We start from the raw sequence: 21,687 nt of genomic DNA on the forward strand, positions 1-21,687 counted from the left end.
AGTGATCTTTTGCACTTGCTAAGTGCTTTCATTGTTGCAAAATTAGTTACAACACCTGCCCTGCCCCAACTGACAATAATGAATTAGGGGCTGATTAATGGATTTGAACTTCCAGCCTGGCTCCTGCTTGTCTCCCTTAGCTGTAAGTCAGGACCTTTGTGGCATATGTGTAACTATTCTGAGGTTCAGAGCAGGGTCACATAATAGTTGCAACTGGCAACTGAACTCTGGAGGGGCCCCTCAGGAAGCACTACAGGAAATGGCTACTAATGATGAGCCTGAACTTTTGAACCTGGTAAGTAGTTTCAGTTTTGCTAAGATCGTATTTCTGCAATTTTGCACTTATTCGCGGGGCGCAAAGTTGTACTGGGAAGCCGCGAACTCACGCGAACAGTGCGAGCAAAATCGGCTGCTCGCGGATTTGCGGATTTTGCGGGAGATTCGCAAATCTCGCGGATTGCGAATTTACCGAAAATCCTCAAAATCCGCGAGCGAAACGGATTTTCCGCCCATGCTTAGTGGTCTCCTGCGGTGGTCCATCACAACCTGGAGAAAGCACAGAAGGTGTATATGGAACATTTCAATAAAAGGCGCAATGCCAAAGAAACGATGTTGGTAAAAGGAGAGTGGGTACGAGTTAAACTGGCCCAGTTGATAAATAAAGGTGATAGCAAATTCAGTACACCTTTACAAGTACAGGAGGTTTACAGCAGAGTGGCGTTACTGAGTGATGGAAAGGTTTGGTCTCAAGACAGGATGTTCAAATGCAATAAGATACTACAGTGGACTAAAGTGGAAAGTGACCAGCAAATGGAACCCCCTGAAGAGATAGTCCCAGAGAGAGAAGAGACAATTACCGCACGAACGGGATAGGAGGGGGAATCGCCATCATCTACAAAGACACCATCAGAATCTCGACCAACACTGACGACACCCTCACCTCCGCCGAGCACATGCACTTCCAGATCCACACCGACCTCAACACCACACTCAGACACCTCCCGGACCTCGACCACAGTTCAGCAACACCATCGCCGACCTCGTCAGCACCCACGCTCTCGCCTCCACGGGGTATACAACAGTTACCACGCATCTTTTACCACAAAGTACTATTACAACGAAACCATTACAATGCAAGGGTATTTACAACGCATGTATTTACAACGCATTACACTACAATGCAGCTACTATTACAACGCATACCATTACAACGTAAGTAGAGGTAAGTTTATCTTTTTTTAATACATTTATTAGGGGTATTGGGTTATGGGGTACAGGGGTATTTTAGGGTTCAGGGCTGGGTTTGGGTTATGGGGTACAGTGGTATTTTTAGGGTTCAGGGCTGGGTTTGGGTTTTGGGGTACAGGGGTATTTTTAGGGTTCAGGGCTGGGTTTGGGTTATGGGGTACAGGGGTATTTTTAGGGTTCATGGCTGGGTTTGGGTTTTGGGGTACAGGGGTATTTTTAGGGTTCAGGGCTGGGTTTGGGTTTTGGGATACAGCGGTAATTTTAGGGTTCAGGGCTGGGATTGGGTTTTGGGGTACAGGGGTATTTTTAGGGTTCAGGGCTGGGATTGGGTTTTGGGGTACAGGGGTATTTTTAGGGTTCAGGGCTGGGTTTGGGTTATGGGGTACAGGGGTATTTTTAGGCTTCAGGGCTGAGTTTGGGTTATGGGGTACAGGGGTATTTTTAGGGTTCAGGGCTGGGTTTGGGTTATGGGGTACAGGCGTATTTTTAGGGTTCAGGGCTGGGTTTGGGTTTTGGGGTACAGGGGTATTTTAGGGTTCAGGGCTGGGATGGGGTTTTGGGGTACAGGGGTATTTTTTACATATATATTTACAAATTCTTTAATAATATTTAATTTAAATAATTAAATTATTTAAAATATTATTAATTACATTATTTAAAAAAATGATATACTTACCTATACTTACGTTGTAGTTGTATGCGTTGTAATAGTATCTGCGATGTAATGTCATGCGTTGTAAAGGTATGCGTTGTAAGGGATTTTGCGTTGTAAAAATTGCGTGCTAATGGTATGCGTGGTAAAAGTATGCGTGCTAACAACATATATCCCTCCACGGACTACATCCTCCTCGGGGACCTGAACTCCCACCTCAAGAACAACAACGACGCCAACTCCACCGCCCTGATCGACAATCTCGCCAACCTTGGACTCAAACAGCTTGTGACGGAACCCACCCACGCCGCCGGTCACACGCTGGGAGCCATCTTCTCCACCAGCTTCCCCGTCTCCTTCAACCACACCACGAACCCCACTGGACCGACCACAGATGCGTCCACTTCACCTTCAGGAAACCCACCACACACCACCGCACCCAACAGCTACCACGCCGCTGCAGAGGCAAGATCACCAAGGACCAACTGACTACCACCCTCGCCCTGAGACCACCAGCCGACCCCACCGACCCAGACACCGCCGCAACCAACCTCAAACAGTGGATCAATGACTACGCCGACACCCTCGCCCCTCTCAAGACCTCTACAAACAACCACACCAACAGGAAAGCCGCCTGGTTCACTGAAGACCTCCGGATCTCCAAGCGCACCTGTCGGAAGCTGGAGAAGAAATGGCTCCACGACCAAACACCAGACAGCCACACAGCCCACAAGACCGCCACCCGCAGACACCATCAACTAATCAGGACCACCAAAAGGACCGCCTTCAAGGACCGCTTAGACAACAACGCACAAAACACCAAAGAGCTCTTCAGCATCGTGAAAGAACTCTCCAACCCCAGCTCCAACACCAATGACATCCCACCATCACAAGACCTGTGCGACTCCCTGGCCACCTTCTTCCACCACAAGATCACCGACATCCACGACAGCTTTAACTCCGACACCCCCGCACCCACCACCGAGTCCACCACCCCTGCGACCACCAACCACCTGACCGCCTGGTCCAACGTCAGCGGTTAAGACACCATCAAAATCATGAACTCCATCCACTCCGGATCCCCATCCGACCCCTGCCCTCACCACGTCTTAAACAAAGCCAGCACAACCATCGCGCCCCACCTCCGAAAAACCATCAACAGTTCCTTTGAGACAGCAACTTTCCAGGATAGCTGGAAGCACGCCGAGATCAACGCCCTTCTGAAAAAACCCAAGGTGGACCCCAAGGACCTCAAGAACTTCCGGCCCATCTCCCTGCTCCCGTTCCCGGCAAAAGTAACAGAGAATATCGTCAACAAACAGCTAACCCGCTACCTCGAATACAACAACATCCTGGACCCATCTCAATCAGGCTTTCGCAGCAACCACAGCACCGAGAACGCCCTCATCGCCGCCACTGACGACATCAGGATCCTGATGGACAAAGACGAAACAGCCGCCCTCATCCTCCAGGACCTATCAGCAGCCTTTGACACAGTCTGCCACCGCACCCTATCAGCATGATGGAGCAAGGATTCGCACGCAAAGCGACTTGCTCTTACTCAAGAACCTCGCCTAACTTATAATAATATTAATTCAACCTGTCCGTCATTTATGTCGCCTTTTTCCCTAACACGCGGGTGTCCCTAGGAGGCTTGCCTATGTGTTTTTCCGTAATAACAAAGCTTGCACTACTGAATGGCCGCTTCGCAGAAAATCCAGTCTGCGCATGCGTCGGTAATACCCACGTGATGTGACGCACTCGCATTTTGGAGGGATTTTGTTGCTCATGCGCATTGTTGCTAAAATGGCCGCTTGTCTTTAACCATGCCCTCTGCTTGCTCAAGCTGCTTTTCGCATATCTATCTTTTTCGCACTAACCTTAATGCTATAGATATTATAAAGTAAGGGGTGCAGAGAAGCATTACCTGGTATACAGTGTATTCATTTTGTCTGTGTTTCTAATTTGTTTTCGCTTACTTTTCATGTATTACGCATCCATGGGCTGGGGTCGGGAGATGGAATCAATTTTGAAGCCTGTAAACTCCCCGCACACGTGATGAGGGAAAAACCCAACTGCGCAGAAGCAAAACTCAGCCAGCTGGCTCCTGAAGCAAGATGCGCCTGGGAACCTACCTAGGCCATGGGAGAAGATGCTGATATCTACTTAACTTGTGATACATTGTTTCTATATGCTGTACACTCTCATTGTTTTCCATATTCCTATGCCTGGGAACGTAAACGCAAGGGGCGGGTATGAAAAATTAAATATTCATTGTGGGAACACAGAATTATAGGTGGTAACCATGACATAACCACCTTTCCTGACCAATCATAAGTTGAGAACTTGTCACTTGCAACATTTGTGGGTGGTCTAGGGGTCTCAAAAGAGTATAACTAGTCTAGTTTAGCTCAGAGAAATTGTCCGACTTGTCCGAGTAGCAGACCTGTCACTGACCCTACGAACTCTATAGGTGATTGATACAGAGCGCTGCGGAGCACTCTGTCCACACTTTCCACAAACTCCAAGGGGTGGAAATAGTCTTAAGTGCTGGCGAAGCACTTTGCTGGGAAATTCGAAAAACCCAATCGGGGTTACTGGCGGATTCTGTGCAGAAGAGGGGGTAACGCAGGTGTTGCATCCGAGGCTGCAGGTGTTGGTCGTGCCCTTTGGTGAGCCCAGTCCTGACCCAAATCCTGAGGGGTATCCTGTCCTGACCGTCCGTGAGCTGTACCTGCTCACCTTTGGTATTCCTGAATCCTTGAGGGTCCTTGTCCCCGAACTTGTCCCAACTGACCCGTGGCCAGGGTTAGTCTTCATTTCCGTCCTAGGTAAATATTTTATGTGGGTGTCCGTCTGACTATACTCTTACTTTTCCTCTTCTTAATAAAGCACTCTTGCCTGTGATATTGCCCTATCACCTTTAAGTGATTTACATGCAGTTGTTTATTAGTGATGTTCCATTTCTCTCCCTACCTGTAGGATATTATTAAAGTGTCATATTATATTAGTGTGTTCCATTTTCCCTTCCCTTTAGTATGTTTGCAGTGAACTTAGTAAGAATAGCATAAAGTTTAAGAATAAGTGCACGATAGGTCCTTCTCACGTCCCCTGCCTTAGTTTAAGCCTGTGCTGAATAGCATGTTCCGTAATACTTATACTCTGTAGTGTTCCCTATATACTCTAATGGTACTTGCCCTAATCCATAGTTACATTGTGGCTTTGATCCTAATCATTGATGTACTGATTTGTATCTGCCTCATTATCCTGGCATATTCATTCTAAAATTTCTCATATAAATTTTTGAGAAAACCCATCAGGTGTCTGTGGTTATTATACAGTATAAAGTGTGGATAAATGTACTAAGTGTATAAAAATTCTACTCCTTTTAGGAAACTTGTCGCCTGTCCACTGCTAGCTCCTGATCCATCAGGAGTAATGTGCCTGTGGTAAGTCAGGTACATGAATAGTAAGTGGTGTGAGAGTCACCCCCCGAATTACTCATAGTAGCGTGTGGAAAAATCACCCGGTTCACGCAAAACACTGTCATCTGTATGCACGCCAGGGCCCAGTGCGTGGAAATTTGGTACACCAGTGACCCGGGTGAACTGCGAGCTCTATCAGTAATTTTCTGGTAGCAGTAGTATGGTTAGGACAAGTAAGATAGGTAGACAAGATAGTTAAATAAAACCGTGAAAATAAAATGTGCTGCTAAGATTTTTTATTGATTGCATTGCTTCAAATATTGCGCAAATGTTTTAAAAGAATTTATATATATATGTAAATGATTTTGTATTGCCGCTATAAGTATTATATGTAATATTAACAAAAATTGTCTGTGAGCGTTAAGTGTAGTCCGAATCCCCGGGGAAGTCTATAGCTAACGGTGAGTAGAATCCGGTTAGCTGATGAGGTCGCATGTAGTGAGTTATTAGTGCATGGTTAGGAAGGACCGGAAGCACTAATTAGGGGCTTTTTGTATCTGAATAAATGATAGCCACGAGTCCTTTAGTAAAACTTCCATTGTGATATCACCTAGTAAGGGACACATACGGAAGGAGTAATAGGATCTCCGAGGCTTGACTGATAAGCAAGGTAGTCCGCTGGTGAAAGCCTGACTTAGTATATATCCCGGAAAGAAGTGGATGAGTCAGAGGAGTAGCAGGTTCTATATTGCTCGTGTGAGGGGTTAGGCAGAGAAGTCTACCCGAAGTGAATGAAAAGTAGACAGAAGTGGTTTACTTGTAGTGAGAGAAAATTTTTCTTTCTATTTAGAACACTGAGACACTGCGGCGAACGTTGTATATTGTTAACTAAAATTTGCACTCGCACTTTAGGAAAAATTAAGTTTCCGTTACCTTGTGAAAAAGGGAGTCAGTCGGAAGACTGCCCTGACGTCACTCCGTGGCGCGCTGGTATTGGTCGAGACAGCGGGCGTGTAGTGAAGCTGAAATTGTAAGGGAGGGGTGAGTGCCGGAGCGTGAGACTTCGTCTCGCGAAAGGCCGCGCACCCATTGGTCAAGGGCTTTTGTAATCACTGTGTTGATTGGCTGTCGCGAAATAAAAGTCGCGCTAGCATTGGAAGCACAAAGGTAAACAAAATTAATCAACAGGAGCTTGAGAGGGGTTTGGAGAGGTGTATGTGGTATCCTGAGTTCCTGCCTAATCCACAGAATTTAGGCTTCTATAAGGAACAGATTCTACGAAGTAGACCGCGCATAATGTACGGAGTAAAAAGAAAAATGTCCTTTTCCGATAAAATAAAGAATTTTTTTAAAACAGACAAGCCCATTAGAACGAGGGAAGGTGTGATCATTCCCCCGCCAAATACTCCTGCCTCCTTCATGATGTTTGAAAAAGGGTATCATACCTGTGTATGGTTAGAAAACTGGGTAAAGTACACTGCAGATGACGGAGTTCTAGCATTTCCTATTGATGATACCTTTAATGGTAGGATCCTGTTTAATTTAAGAACCCGAATAAATGAATTACATCCCAGACCCAGATTAACCCAGTACGATGCATTAGAAGAATGGGAGATTGAAGCCCTAGAAAGAGATAGACCCCGGATGGACAAGGGAGTAAGCAAATGGTATCCAAGGGTCCAAAAAGAAACCAAAGAGCAGAAAATGAAACAGTGGAGACAGAATATGATGGTTGAGGGGTTGTGTCCAATGATGGGGGTACTCGAACAAGAGAAAGGGAAATGTACTGAGAAAACCCGTCACTTAATGACCGTGGGGGACTCAGAGGATGAACACCTGGAGGATTTGTTGATGAAAACCCCCCCTGCTATTTTGTAGAGTCAGAGCCTATGAGTCCACCAAACCCGTTCGCAAAATATCCCAGGTATCGAAGAGCCAGTGAGACAGACGCAACTAGCACTGAAAGTAAAGCCAATGATGGTGATGGGTTTTGCAGACCTAGTACCGCGATTCCAAATTATCGCCCTTTTGGGGAAGACCGACCAAGTTTGGTCCTTCCGACTGCCCCGAATATCTATCCTCCCTTGGTACCCCAAGTGATGCATGACAATTCTTCAGAAAGGGTTTTGCGAGAGAGAGAAAGGGAAGCCCTGAACAAACAGCGAATTGAACTGATTCAGACCATAGCTCAGATAAATCCCAGTCCGGATTCACTGACTATCCCAGTGACTATTGGTCCCGCCATACCCCTTTATGGGGATAGACTGGCTAATCCAAGAACTCCAATCATAACTCCAATTATACCTACCCCTAGTATTCCTCCCCCAAGAAAGGAACCGCTCATAGTTGATGATCAAGAAAGTGAATGTGAGTCAGTCATTTCTTTAATGGATCTGCCTATCAGAGAACCTGGAACCAGTGTACCTAGGGCAAGACATCAAGCTAGGACAAAAGAGGTCCTGATTGGAACCACTTCAGGGGTCAGGAGTGCCACTGTAGTTACTCCAGAAGAATTGGATAGATGGACCAAAGAATTAGAAAGGGACACCCCAAAAGAGACACCTCAACCCAAACCTTTAAAAATCTATAGGCTCAGGATCGAAATAGAGGAGCTAATGGCTGGTAATATAGGATTGGACCGGTTAAACTCCTTTAATGAAGAAGAGTTACTATTTATCAGTAAAAACCTTACTCGAAACACTAGATTGCTCCATGAGAGATTAATGGATACTGCTGCTGACATGGGAATTGATGTTAGTCGCTCCAAAGTCCTTCAGAAACCTTACAGAGCAGATTTCTCCGACAAAGATTTAGAAAATATGAATGTGTCAGGGAAACAAACCCAAATAAAAGAATTACTGAAAATTCTACAAAAATGGGGGGATGTAGACAAATGGAAAACCCGGTGGGCAAAGAAAAAGGAAGATAGTGGGACTAAACCCCAAACTTCAGAATACGTGCTGAAAGAAGTAAGTCCAGCAGAAAAATTGTGTCCCATGAGGGAGGTCCCTGGGGGAAAATATGTCCATGTCCCTTGGTCCCGACAAGACATTGTGTCATTTACTAATGACTTTCCAAAATTACGGGAAAAACCAGTTGACTGGTACAGACAGGTCGAACGCTTCATAAAGGTTCAGAAGTGTCTTCTGAAAGACCTGGATGGGTTTTTCGACATTGTGGTACCTGTAGATTTGTGGACCGAATGCAAAATTGAAATTGATTGGCCCAGTGATGAATATGAGCGTGACGCTAAAACCGGAGCTCCCTCACCTGAAGTAATGAGGAAGTATGATCAAGTCATACAATACCTAAAGAAAAAGGTGCCCGCAAAGGAAACTGACTGGACCCGGATAGATAGAACTACCGAAGAGCGCAATGAAACTGTCCACTCCTTTTATGAAAGGTTAGTGCAGGTGTTCAAAACCTACAGTGGAATTGATAATGTGGACATGAAAGACAGGACCCATTTCAGTTATAGATTCGTGTTAGGATTGAGGCCTGAAATATCCCAGTGGATTCGAGATAATAAGATCAGTTGGCAGGGCAAGCCCATAGATGATGTCCTCAAGTATGCCAAGTACTGTGAGGATGAAATAGAAAACAAGAAGAAAGCCCTCAAGGAGAAGGTTATGTGGGCACAAGTGAAATTGGCTGAACAGCAAGAAAAACAGTTAAGTAAATTGAATAATACTAATAATGCCCAAAATCCCAATGCTGGGGGAGGAGGGAAACTCCGGGTAAAAATGAGTCGGGAGGAGGGTATGAAGAAGTTCCCCTGCCACGGGTGCGGTCAGATAGGGCATTGGAGAGACGAGTGTCCACATCTGCAGGCTGGTAATGCCCCTGTAAATGGTTTAAATCCACAGGTGCAGAAAGAGGGGACAAGAAAGAACCAGCAACAGGTAAAGCTGCCTCCAGTGCCTCGCGCTCCTAGACCGAATTATAAGAATCAGGGTCAGCAGAATGAAAGGGCCGAGGTATGGGAAGGAGAGAATGAGAGAAATGCCACAATTCCGCAGTATTTGTTAAATGATTATTTCCTCTGTGATGAACAAGATTGACGGGGCCTGAGGGGGGAGGACAAGGAGTGCGTACTTGGCGCCTCCTTACCGGTAGACCAGACTGGACCATACATCAAAGGAAAGGTTGAAGGAAAAGACGTCACCTTTCTGTTGGACACTGGTGCTACCCATTCTACTGTGAGAACAGTGGATGTTCCGAACCTACCCCTCTCGGGAGAAAAAATCCAAGTAGTGGGTGTTTCAAATCAAATAATCAGTACTCCAGTAACTGAACCCATGGAGATTTCCATAGGAAATTTCAAGGAAATGCACAGATTTGTGGTCTGTGACTCCAGTCCCGTGAACCTGTTAGGACGAGATTTGTTGTGCAAAATGAACTGTACCATCTTTTGCACACCAAATGGTGTCGAGATTCAGACCCCAGATGAAGATGGCCTGTACAAATTGATTTTAGTAAGACCTGACACAGAAGTTAGACCCCTGTCCATTGAAGACCTTCCTGAAGAATTGCAGTCAAAAGTGGTACCTGAAGTATGGGATTTCACAGGAAGAGATGTAGGCTTAATGGCAAATGTAGATCCAGTTAAAATAGCCATAAAAACAAATGCTGTGTACCCAAGAACCAGACAGTATAAAATGAGTGCAGAAGTAAAGGCTGGAGTCGCAATTGAAATAAACCGATTACTTGAAGCCAACATCATACAGGAAGTAATGAGCAGTCCCTGTAATTCGCATTAAAAAGCCTAGCGGAAAGTACCGGGTAGTGCAGGATCTGCGCAAGGTAAACCAAATTGTTGTACCTTGCTGTCCCATTATGCCTAACCCCGCAGTGATACTGTATCAGATTCCTTGGAATGTGGAATGGTTCACTGTCATTGACCTGTGCCATGCATTCTTCTCCATCCCATTGCATCCTGAAAGCAAGTTCCTTTTTAGTTTTGAATTTGACAGCCATGTCTATGTCTGGAATCGTGTCCCCCAAGGGTACACCGAAAGTCCATCGATTTTCAACCAGATCTTAAAAAGATGCCTTGAATCTTTAGTACTGCCAAGAAAGTCTGTTCTGGTACAGTACATAGACGACCTTCTGGTGGCGTCTAAAAGCCAAACTGACTGTGTCACTGATACCATTGCCTTGCTGAATCACTTAGGAAAGGGAGGACATAAGGTATCACCAGACAAATTACAGTTCTGTAGGAACTCAGTGAAATATCTGGGGCACCAGATAGAGAAAGGGATCCGAAAAGTCACTACAGAAAGGATCAAGATAATCCAAACTATGGACCTGCCCAGAACCCAGAAAGAAGTAAGAATGTTCCTAGGAGTTGTAGGATACTGCAGGCAATGGATTGTAGGATTCGCAGCACTAGCAAAACCCCTGATAAAAATGACCAAGAAAGGAGTGGAAGACCCAGTCAGTTGGGACGAAGAAAGCATGTCCGCATGGGTAAAATTGCGAAATTGTCTGTGCTCAGCTCCTGCATTAGGAATGCCTGATTATTCCAAGAACTTCGAACTGTTCTGTGACACAAGAGACAATTGCGCGCTCTCAGTCTTGACACAGGAGCATGGGCTGGTCAGGCGTCCCGTGGCATATTTTTCGGCCACTTTAGATCCAGTGGCTGCTGGATTACCCGGATGCCTGAAGGCAGTAGCTGCTACTTGCGCCAGTCTGGAACAGAGTGAGAATATTGTCATGGGACATCCTGTCACTGTACATGTTCCACATTCTGTTGTTATCTTACTGACCCGAACCAAGACCCAATATCTCACCCCTAGTCGGCTGACTAAGTATGAGAGAATTCTAATAGGTGCTGAAAATGTAATTATTTCCCGGTGCAATGTCTTGAACCCTGCAACCCTGTTGCCTATTCCTCTGGATGTAGAAGCAGAGGATTAAATGGAGCATAACTGCATAGACTTGACAGATTTCAGCACTAAGCCACGTCCGGATATCAAAGAAATAGCCTTACTTGATGAGGATAATATGATGTTTGTGGATGGCTCATGTTTGAGACATGAAGATGGAGGTTTAAGTGCTGCCTATGCTGTAGTCACATTGGCGACAACCCTGGAAGCATCTTACCTATGCGAAGTAACATCTGCACAAGTGGCAGAACTAATCGCATTGACAAGAGCTTGTAAGCGGGGGAAAAACAAAAGAGTAACCGTTTATACCGACAGCCAGTACTGTTATGGGGTTGTTCATGACTTCGGCCAACTATGGTTACAAAGAGAATTCATGACTTCCTCAGGTACCCCTATCAGAAATGGAAAGGTGGTACAGAACTTACTGGAAGCAATCCAATTGCCCAAAGAATTGGCTGTGGTCAAGTGTGCGGCTCACAGGTCTGGAAATAATGATGTGACAGCCGGAAATCGATACGCTGACCAAATTGCCCAGTTTTGTGCCCGACACAAAATGTCCCTCCAAATTGGATTATGGGGTGGTGGAAACAGCTGCCAACTGATGTTGTTTGAAAGTGTATCTACATGGGAGGAATTGAGAGACTTACAACAAGCAACAGACAGGGAAGAAAGGGACAGATGGAGGACGAACGAATGCAGAATCAGGAATGATGGTGTGGTGGTTAACCAAACTGGTGTGCCTGTCCTGCCAGACAGCCTGGTAGACCCAATGGTCAGAATGATACATGAACCCACGCATATGGGGAGGGATGCAATGTGTCGTGTGTTTGAAAAGGTATTCTACAATTCAAAATTCAGGAACCAAGCGGAAAAACTTTGCCAGAGATGCCTAGTGTGCCAACAATTCAACGCAGGAAAGAGGACTGTAGTAGAACAAAGTACAATTGGAAAGGCAGAAGGTCCCTTTGTCAGGATGCAGGCGGACTTTATACAGTTGCCCATGTGCAAAGGATACAGATACGTCCTAGTCATAGTTTGCCTATTTTCTAGATGGGTGGAGGCCTACCCAGCAAAGAAAAATGATGCCCTAACTGTAGCCAAACTATTACTCAGGGAATTGATACCTAGATATGGAATTCCAGAGACTATTGAAACAGACCAAGGTGGGCACTTTGCCAACGATGTCCTAAAGGAACTCTGTAGAGCATTTAAGATGGAGCAAAGGCTGCACTGTGCATATCATCCAGAGGCTTCTGGAATAGTGGAACAAGTGAATGGTACTATCAAGTCCCGACTGGCGAAAATATGTGATTCCACCAAAATGAACTGGATAGAAGCTTTGCCCCTTGTGCTGATGAGTTTGAGAAGTATTCCAAACCGAAAAACAGGCCTGAGCCCCCATGAAGTGCTAATGGGGAGAGTGATGCGACAGGCATGGGTACCTGGACACAAACTGCTAAGTATTTCTGATGATTTGGTACTAGAATACTGCAAGCAGCTGGGTGACCAAGTGCGTTCTATCTCTCACCAGATTGGAGAGACAGCTGACGATTGGCCCAAGACTCCAGCACATAAACTGAAACCAGGTGATTGGGTGGTGTTAAAGAAACACACCCGGAAGAGTTGCCTTGGACCAAAGTGGGGAAAGCCAAGACAAGTGATCCTTGTCACCACAACTGCTGTAAAGTGTGCTGGCGTACCGAAGTGGATCCATGCCAGCCACACGAAGCGGGTAACCGGAGAAAATGCGACTGAAGCTGAAGGTAGTCCAGCTGAGGAGACTCCCGAAGAGGGACCAGATCTCGCTGACATCGAACTACCGAGCACAAGTCAAGACGTTGATTGGTTCCCTGCCGACGACCAGGTTCTTGATCCAATACGAACCAGAAAATATTCCTACCTAGATAGTGAGTGGGATAGTGCAGGTGAGACAGAATTAGAGGACGAAGGTCAGGTCATCGAGACTCACATCAAACCTGATCAGGAAATAGGCCAAGTAGGGACAGATCAAGTCATTGACACTCCTCCTGAAACTCCAGAATCTGGAAAGGGTCAGATAGTGGTTAAAGTTGAAGTTCATGCGGAAGAAAATCAAGGGATCGAAGTGCATGAACAGGAACAGATAGATATAGACGAACGTGTTCAGGAAGCAGAATCCAGATCGCCTGAAAGTAAAGAACAAATACAACTCCAACCTGAACAAGGCCAGCCTAGAAACCAGGCAGAAGAAATAGATGAAAGACCTGGAACTAGTCAGACAGGAAGGGAAATAGACACTGTCAAGACAAAAGTGCCACAACGAAGTGAAATCAAGAAAGTTCACGAGGAAGGTCAAGTTTCCTCGACCACTGAAAGCCACAAGAGTAAGGGTGAACCCCGATACATCAAAAGACTGAGACTCCGAATAAAGACAGTTGAAGAAAAACTAAAAGACCGAAAAAGGGCTGAAAGTGAAAGAAAAGAAGCCCGCGGCAAGTCTCACAGAAAAAGTGACAGAGTAAAGAAACAGAACAGGTTGTATCGGAGCCCTGAATGGACTTACTTGGTGTTGGAAGAAATTGATGAGCCCAACCACAGTGGCAAAAGTGATGAAGAGCCCATTGCTGATCGGAGTTCTGACTAAGACCCTCCTTGAGACACGCCTAAGTGAGCCTCTGGTATAAAGAAACAAAGAGGGGTCGAAAAAGAACCACCTGTAAGCTATAACGTCTGATTCAAGTGTCAATGGAAGATCCAGATTTAGTTGTTGCAAAACCTGCTGTAAAATATGCTTATGTAGTGTAGCAATGTTGATAGTGATATGGATAGGACTAACAGTCTTTATACCCTTTATGATAAGTAAAGATCCTAACTTGTACCCTACTGAACCAGTGACGTTAGACTCAGAAGTTGTACAGACTGAAGACACACCACGAAGTTTAGAAAAACGTGACAATACAGTTAGCCTGAGACACACACGACATAAATTAGAAGCATCAGATGAGGGTGGACCACATTTTCACAGCATGAAAAACAGGACACACTTAAATGTCTTTGCTAACCTTTTAGTGCACTATGTAGAAGCTATGGAAATAGAAGATTGTTATGTTTGCATGAAGCTACCCACTTCAGTAGCTGAAGGCGTGACATATCACCATTTGCCCCTGACCTACGGTATTTCCTGTAGTATATTAGCAAGCTTATTCTATAGAAGCACTTTACAGTACTATTACTCAAACACTGACGTAATTTTTTCAGAACTTCCTGTTCGTGGAAACCTAAACCTTGTACATATTAGAAGTGAGGTGACCCGTTACATGGGAGAATATTTTCTGACTATAGGTGACATAGATTTAAATGAAGCTAGACAAGCTAATCTGACCTGTTCCTTGCAAGAGCAGGAAAAGATGTTTATAAAAATGGCAGAGAGAAGGAGGGAAAAGTTTCAGAAAAAGGCCACTGACGAAAAGGATAGAACCCCTAGGTGGGCAGAAAAGATGGAAAGCACCTCAGAAGGCGAAGCTGCTCCTGCTTTGTTGCTGGATCTTGAACGGAAAGGGAAACTCTGTCTTCACAGAGAAAAGACTAGTTATTATAACAATGTATTCATCGGTTCCAGCGAGTGTGAACATAATTACAAGGTAATTGGAGGTTGGGGTTTCAAAAATGGGTCAGAACCTGTGTTTCCTGGAATATATTATATATGTGGGAACAAGGCGTATTTCAAATTGCCGGATCACTGGTATGGAAGCTGCTACTTTGGCATTGTTTTCCCAAAAATATACCATGTGAACAACGCTGCTGGAAGCAATGAAAATACTAATGGCTTAGCGCGTAGAAAACGTGAAAGTGTAGGAGAAATTGTAGGTGATATATTTAGTGCACTGATACCTGGAATGGGGGTAGTTCTAAATACTCACAGAATCTGCAAATTGTCTACAGTAGTGGATCGGTTATCAACTGACACTGCTGCTGGATTTCTGCTGGTCAATACTGAAATGGTTGCGATCAGATCAATGGTTTTACAGAATCGCCTTGCTCTTGATACCTTATTGGCAAAAGAGGGCGGAGTCTGCAGGATGCTGAAGGCGCAACATTGTTGCACCTACATACCTGACAAAAGTATCGAACTTAATAAATATGTAAGGAACATAACTAATTTGGAAAAATAACTCAAACCATTAGAGGTTGACAGTGCCTGGAAGAGACTGACTGATGGTCTCACCTCTGTAGGTAGTTGGTTTTCTAACTTAGGTAAAAGTCTTCTATGGAAAATACTGATGCCAATAGCTGGAATAGGTGTGGCTGTACTGATCATATTCATCTGCTGTAAATGTCAAAAGTGTAAAAAGAAGTACACTGTGAATAAGAGAGGAGTGAAGAGAAATGTTGATGAGTTGGAATTAGAAGAATTAAGAAACCAGATTTATAAAAAGGCCAAAAATCATCATTCTCATAGAGAAGCTGAAAGAAAACTCAACAATAAATTTGTTGAAATAGAAATGAACGAATTGGAAGAATGAAGTTGGCATCTGTTTCCTGTATAGTGATGATAGTAAATATCATCAAAGAGGGGATTGATGGAGCAAGGATTCGCACGCAAAGCGACTTGCTCTTACTCAAGAACCTCGCCTAACTTATAATAATATTAATTCAACCTGTCCGTCATTTATGTCGCCTTTTTCCCTAACACGCGGGTGTCCCTAGGAGGCTTGCCTATGTGTTTTTCCGTAATAACAAAGCTTGCACTACTGAATGGCCGCTTTGCAGAAAATCCAGTCTGCGCATGCGTCGGTCATACCCACGTGATGTGACGCACTCGCATTTTGGAGGGATTTTGTTGCTCATGCGCATTGTTGCTAAAATGGCCGCTTGTCTTTAACCATGCCCTCTGCTTGCTCAAGCTGCTTTTCGCATATCTATCTTTTTCGCACTAACCTTAATGCTATAGATATTATAAAGTAAGGGGTGCAGAGAAGCATTACCTGGTATACAGTGTATTCATTTTGTCTGTGTTTCTAATTTGTTTTCACTTACTTTTCATGTATTACGCATCCATGGGCTGGGGTCGGGAGATGGAATCCATTTTGAAGCCTGTAAACTCCCCGCACACGTGATGAGGGAAAAACCCAACTGCGCAGAAGCAAAACTCAGCCAGCTGGCTCCTGAAGCAAGATGCGCCTGGGAACCTACCTAGGCCATGGGAGAAGATGCTGATATCTACTTAACTTGTGATACATTGTTTCTATATGCTGTACACTCTCATTGTTTTCCATATTCCTATGCCTGGGAACGTAAACGCAAGGGGCGGGTATGAAAAATTAAATATTCATTGTGGGAACACAGAATTATAGGTGGTAACCATGACATAACCACCTTTCCTGACCAATCATAAGTTGAGAACTTGTCACTTGCAACATTTGTGGGTGGTCTAGGGGTCTCAAAAGAGTATAACTAGTCTAGTTTAGCTCAGAGAAATTGTCCGACTTGTCCGAGTAGCAGACCTGTCACTGACCCTACGAACTCTATAGGTGATTGATACAGAGCGCTGCGGAGCACTCTGTCCACACTTTCCACAAACTCCAAGGGGTGGAAATAGTCTTAAGTGCTGGCGAAGCACTTTGCTGGGAAATTCGAAAAACCCAATCGGGGTTACTGGCGGATTCTGTGCAGAAGAGGGGGTAACGCAGGCGTTGCATCCGAGGCTGCAGGTGTTGGTCGTGCCCTTTGGTGAGCCCAGTCCTGACCCAAATCCTGAGGGGTATCCTGTCCTGACCGTCCGTGAGCTGTACCTGCTCACCTTTGGTATTCCTGAATCCTTGAGGGTCCTTGTCCCCGAACTTGTCCCAACTGACCCGTGGCCAGGGTTAGTCTTCATTTCCGTCCTAGGTAAATATTTTATGTGGGTGTCCGTCTGACTATACTCTTACTTTTCCTCTTCTTAATAAAGCACTCTTGCCTGTGATATTGCCCTATCACCTTTAAGTGATTTATATGCAGTTGTTTATTAGTGATGTTCCACTTCTCTCCCTACCTGTAGGATATTATTAAAGTGTCATATTATATTAGTGTGTTCCATTTTCCCTTCCCTTTAGTATGTTTGCAGTGAACTTAGTAAGAATAGCATAAAGTTTAAGAATAAGTGCACATGATAGGTCCTTCTCACGTCCCCTGCCTTAGTTTAAGCCTGTGCTGAATAGCATGTTCCGTAATACTTATACTCTGTAGTGTTCCCTATATACTCTAATGGTACTTGCCCTAATCCATAGTTACATTGTGGCTTTGATCCTAATCATTGATGTACTGATTTGTATCTGCCTCATTATCCTGGCATATTCATTCTAAAATTTCTCATATACATTTTTGAGAAAACCCATCAGGTGTCTGTGGTTATTATACAGTATAAAGTGTGGATAAATGTACTAAGTGTATAAAAATTCTACTCCTTTTAGGAAACTTGTCGCCTGTCCACTGCTAGCTCCTGATCCATCAGGAGTAATGTGCCTGTGGTAAGTCAGGTACATGAATAGTAAGTGGTGTGAGAGTCACCCCCCGAATTACTCATAGTAGCGTGTGGAAAAATCACCCGGTTCACGCAAAACACTGTCATCTGTATGCACACCAGGGCCCAGTGCGTGGAAATTTGGTACACCAGTGACCCGGGTGAACTGCGCGCTCTATCAAGCATGCCTCCATGACCCCAGAATTCAAGAGAAGGCCCTGGCCTGGACCACTTCCTTCCGCTCCGGCAGAACCCAGAGCGTCCGCCTCCCACCCTTCCTCTCAAATTCCACCGAGATCATCTGCAGCGTCCCACAGGGATCCTCCCTCAGCCCGACGCTGTTCAATATCTAAATGGCACCGCTCGCCCATGCCGCACGACAACATAACCTCAACATCATCTCCTACGCCGATGACACCCAGCTGATCATATCCCTCACCGAAGACCCCCACACCGCCAAAGCCAACCTCCACAGAGGAATGAAGTCCGTAGCCGACTGGATGAAGGACAGCAGACTGAAGCTGAACTCAGACAAGACGGAGGTCCTCATTCTCGGACCCACCCCATCAGCCTGGGACGACTCTTGGTGGCCCACATCGCTAGGCACAGACCCGGAACCCACAAACCACGCACGCAACCTGGGGGTCATCCTCGACTCCACCCTATCCATGACCAGGCAAGTCAACGCCGTCTCCGCGTCCTGCTTCAACACCCTCCGCATGCTCCGCAGGATCTTCAAATGGATCCCACCCGACACGAGAAAAAACGTCACCCAGGCCCTCATCACTAGCAGACTCGACTATGGGAACGCCCTCTACTCAGGAACAACAGCCAAGCTCCTGAGACGACTTCAACGAATCCAGAACGCCTCAGCATGACTGATCCTCGACGTCCCCTGACGCAGCCACATCACACCCCACCTGAGAAGCCTGCACTGGCTCCCCGTCAACAAGAGGATCACCTTCAAACTCCTCATCCACGCACACAAGGCCCTACACAACGCCGGACCCACATACCTCTACAACCGTCTCAGCTTCAACACCCCCAACCGAAACCTCCGCACAGCCAACCTCGCCCTCGCCACAGTTCCCCGTATCCGGAAAACCACTGCCAGTGGCAGATCCTTCTCCTACCTCGCCGCCAAGACCTGGAACGCTCTCCCCACCAGCCTACGACAGACTCAGGACCTGCTGGCCTTCAGAAAACTCCTCAAGACCTGGCTGTTCGATCAGTAGCAGCCCCCCGTTCACCCCCCAGCGCCTTGAGACCCTCACAGGTATGTAGCGCGCTTTATAAATGCAGTGATTGATTGAGTTAACGAGGGAGAGTCAGCAAGAAGATGGGACAGACAGAGCATTGGGGGACACCAGGAGAACCAATGGAATGCTTCACCAAGGGAGTGCCACGTGAGTGGAGGAAGACGAGTGTCCAGTACTTGTCGAGAAGAAGCCGAGGAAATTCCAGATGTTCCCGCTCTGGGAGAACAGTGGTAAGACTAGCTGTTGAAAAGTGGTTATTGGTAGGGGCAAATGTAGGTCTTCCACTGGCACTAAGGCCACTAACACATGATAGGACTCAGCATAGGTCTTAGAAAATTATTCCTTTGCTCAACCCTTGGTAACGTGGCTGCGAGCAGACAGGCTTAACTTCAAAGACAGGCATGTAAACCATTTAAAAACACCATTTCAGTAAATAATTAAGACACAACACAAAATAAAAATCCAACACCAATTTATAAAAATAGGTAACATTTTTATCTTTTAAATGACACCAAAATGAAAATAATCCAATGTAAGGAACCAGAGATATGAATTTTTAAAGATTAGTCACTTTCTAGTGCTTGGAAACCAACAGTGCCCCTTTAAGTCATTTTGTTTTCTCTGTCAGGGACACACCTTTATACATTGTTCTGAAGAATTCTCACCACTGTAGTGGGCCGCCTTCTTCAGCAAGCGGGGTCCAGTTAGAACACCTTCCTGGCGCTCTGCTTGCGGGTCCCAAAGTATCCAACATGCAATCCAACGTTCTGGAATCTCCAAGAGGGTCCTTGAAAGTGTCAAACTTCAATTCCGCAATCCACTGGAACAAAACCCTTACAAATCCACTGGTACTCCAGGCTTTCAATTCTTTGTGGGGCTGTCCAGGTGAGCTCGGGTAACCTGTAGCTTGCAGGGAGTCCACTCTTAGTCCTTTGGCAGCAAGGTAATTCACAGGGCTGTAGTTTCAAATGGTGCAGTCTTCATAGGTCAGGCCTTAGAGTTCCTTGCACAGAAAATTCAGCAGGGCACTTCTTGCTTCATTCAGTTTCAAGCAGCAGATCTGGAGGGCTCTGCCCCTCTCAGATACTTATTCAAAATTCTCTGGGTCAAGCACCAGGTCACTGCTGACCAATGAGAGCAGGGCAACTCCTCATAGTTATGACCACATCCTGTGGAGTGTGGCATTAGTTTGTCCCAGTGTGCAACTGTAGCGGGTTGTACAGGGAAGGGCAGGAGACGTGTTTTTGTTGCAGGTGTTTTTATTTGTGATAACAGATAATCTGTACAGGTCTTTCTCCAGGGAGATCTTCTAGGGGAACGACTTCGTAGTCTTCTCCTTTCCGGGAGGTTGCTCTCGTCTCTGGGGCTGCGCCGAGGGCTCTGTTGGGACTTTCCTTCTTCCCCCTCCGTGATGGTGGTGCAACAGCAGTATGTGGAGGAAGGAAAAAGAGGACAGATTCAGTATGGGGTCACCACTCCGGGCCAATACAGGGAAAGGGTAGTGAACGAACACCAGGTGCTATACCGCTCCAAACGGGCATGCTGAGGTGGGTCGTGAGGGGAAGGGAAACCGGGAGACAACATGGGGTCTTGGGACACGGGACAGACCTCCCCCTTCTCTCTACCCAACCCGCGATACGATTTCGTACCTCGCGTAGCCACACACCTCCAGGTGTGCGGCTGGGCGGCTCGTGGTGCCGATGGCCTCCTGGCTCCGGCGCCGCCGACGGTTCTCGTCTCCTCCTCTCGCCTGATGTTCTTACGGCTCTCCTCCTCTGATACGCTCTCCAACTCTTCCGACACCTCTCCGCTCCCGTCAACTCTTCCGGTGACCAAGCACACCTGTGCATTTCCTACTTTCGCATTTGACGCTCCATTAGGCTCCTCCTCTTCTTCCAAGAGTTCCCAGTTAAAGGGACCAGCGTCATTTTTGTCGTCATTTCGGGGGATCCCGTACAGCTCCATTCTGTGTTCTGGGGAAACAAGAGGGGGGGGGTCACAGGATGAATCCCCACTCGGGGGCCCAGTTGAGCTGCTCCGGGTGTTTGATGGCTGCTCCCCGTTACAGCATCATTCTTCCAAATCCATAATGGCTGATTTTCTAGCAAGGAGGTAAGAGCTGGCTAAACACACCCCCTACCATCTGCACATACCTTACTTAAGCCTAGCCCTGACTCTGGGTCACAACTGTCATAGTGGACTGAAACCCAGAACTCCCCTCTTGCCTTTGAAGAGCGTAGTCTACGATGCAACCTCCTGGCCTGGCATTCCTATAGAACAGCACACAGCCCTCCCAGCAACCTGGCTAATCCACTTAACTCTGACCAATCAGGGCAGACCACTGAAAGGCTGAATTTGGACTTACAAACAAGAAAGTCTCATAACTTATTGTATGTACACTTTAGGAGAAATGTAACAATATAATATTGTTGGATTTACTACTACCATTCTGGGAAGTCTTTGAATGGTCTGGCTAGTCCTCTCCTATCAATATTTATTAATCAATCACTTCCTACCATGTTAACCTATGGGGCTTGGGGTTTGCAATAGGGAAAATGACCTGGACCACTTTTCAAGAACCAGGGCTTATAAAACCATATTTAATAAGTATTTCCCTAATTTCTACAGGACCCCCACCCCCTGTACAACTAGGGGAGACTTCAGGGGTTCTGAATCTGCAGAAATATTGCAGATCATCCTTACCCAATCCTTCTAGCATCAAAGTCGAATT

At 45.9% G+C, this 21,687-nt stretch overlaps 1 protein-coding gene across 1 annotated transcript in view; it reads right to left on the reverse strand.

Annotated features, from left to right (window-relative positions):
- The window catches only part of LOC147750996 (NACHT, LRR and PYD domains-containing protein 1 homolog), a 784,790-nt gene that overhangs the window by 280,151 nt on the left and 482,952 nt on the right, over positions 1-21,687 (reverse strand). The gene's annotated exons all lie outside the window — the stretch shown is intronic.

This window comes from Lissotriton vulgaris, chromosome 1_1, assembly GCF_964263255.1.
Source record: "Lissotriton vulgaris chromosome 1_1, aLisVul1.2, whole genome shotgun sequence".
In the NCBI taxonomy this organism is placed as follows: Eukaryota; Metazoa; Chordata; class Amphibia; order Caudata; family Salamandridae; genus Lissotriton; species Lissotriton vulgaris.